We start from the raw sequence: 1,234 nt of genomic DNA on the forward strand, positions 1-1,234 counted from the left end.
CATACATGCGCGGAGTGGGGGGGCTCGGGGGGGGGGGCGGCAGGCTCGCCATTCTTCTGCCCTCATGCGTGTCTCCTTTCTTCGCCTTCGCAGAATCACACGATGAGCCAGCACGCACAGTGAGGGACCTCGCGACAGGACACCTCTCGGCGGAAGGCCTGCCGGAGACGCCGTGCGGAGGGCCATTTGAACATTACATCCAATCAAAGTGTCATTTGCAACCCAGATGTAAAACTCTAATGATTTGGCCATGAGGCGCTGCTATTATAAGCAGCTGGAAATGAATATTAATGGCAGAGATTAAAAGTATTTCATGCTCAGTATTTTTTATTGCCCTGCTCCAGCTAGTGCGCTTTTAGACTTTCTGCCGCAGACTACGTTTCTAGAGTTAGAGGAGCCCGCTTTTTTGAGCCTATTGTCCTTTGTTCCTTCATGTATTATATTGATAGTTTTTAAAGAGAAAGAGTTAGTGTTTTTTTTTTCCCTCTCCTTGGCTTCTTTTTCTTTCTTGTTTTTTCTCCCTTCTCTCCCTCCCACCCCCACCCCCCAACCCCCTTCGGTTAACTACTTTTTAATTGCAGTTCTAGATAATTGTGCATTGTGACGTGATTGCTTGGCGATTGTCGGAATATCTCCTTTCCCTTTTTTAATTAAAGACGAATGCTTTGATTGGATTTGCCAGTTCGCCGGACAGTGATTACAACTGTGTAATGAGGAGCACCGGTTTCCGTGCCACTGGAAGGCCTGCTTGGAAACGCGGCCGCGGGCCGCGGCACTGGTGCAGTTTAATAAAAGGGAAACACGCTCTCGGCCTCGGCTGCCTGCTTCTCTCCTCCTCCCAGCCTGGGGCCCGTGCTGGGTGGGAGGGGGGTCCCCCGTGGGGCGTGTCCTCGAGTTCCTGGGGGATCACACATGCCGGGGACCCGCACACAACACACCCAGCTTCCCTCGGAAAAGAAGTGCAGTCGCCTGGTGCCCACTCACAGCCCAGGGGAGCTGGGGGGGCCGCGGAGTGGGAAGCCCCCTAAAGATGAGATGTTCTGCTCCTCCCTTTGAGGGAGGGGGAAACTGAGGCCCCGGGGGAAGTGGGTGGCTCCTCCACAGCCGCGTAGCAGGTGGATGGCTCCCCCGTGCTTCTGCTTTGTCCCCTGTGTGTGTCATCCCCTCCCCCCCCCCCCGCCCCACGTGGGATGGCCTTCCCAGGGCTGAATGTAAGCAGTCACGTGGTTAACCT

At 54.9% G+C, this 1,234-nt stretch overlaps 1 non-coding gene across 1 annotated transcript in view; it reads left to right on the top strand.

The window, feature by feature from the left end:
- Positions 1-805, top strand: part of LOC102424591 — a 25,072-nt gene extending 24,267 nt beyond the window's left edge. Inside the window, exon 3 of the transcript XR_002827234.1 lies at positions 94-805. This is a non-coding gene — a transcript (uncharacterized LOC102424591). The remainder of the gene's footprint in view (positions 1-93) is intronic.
- The last annotated feature ends 429 nt before the right edge of the window (positions 806-1,234 follow it).

This window comes from Myotis lucifugus, unplaced genomic scaffold (assembly GCF_000147115.1).
Source record: "Myotis lucifugus unplaced genomic scaffold, Myoluc2.0 scaffold_962, whole genome shotgun sequence".
Taxonomy (NCBI): Eukaryota; Metazoa; Chordata; class Mammalia; order Chiroptera; family Vespertilionidae; genus Myotis; species Myotis lucifugus.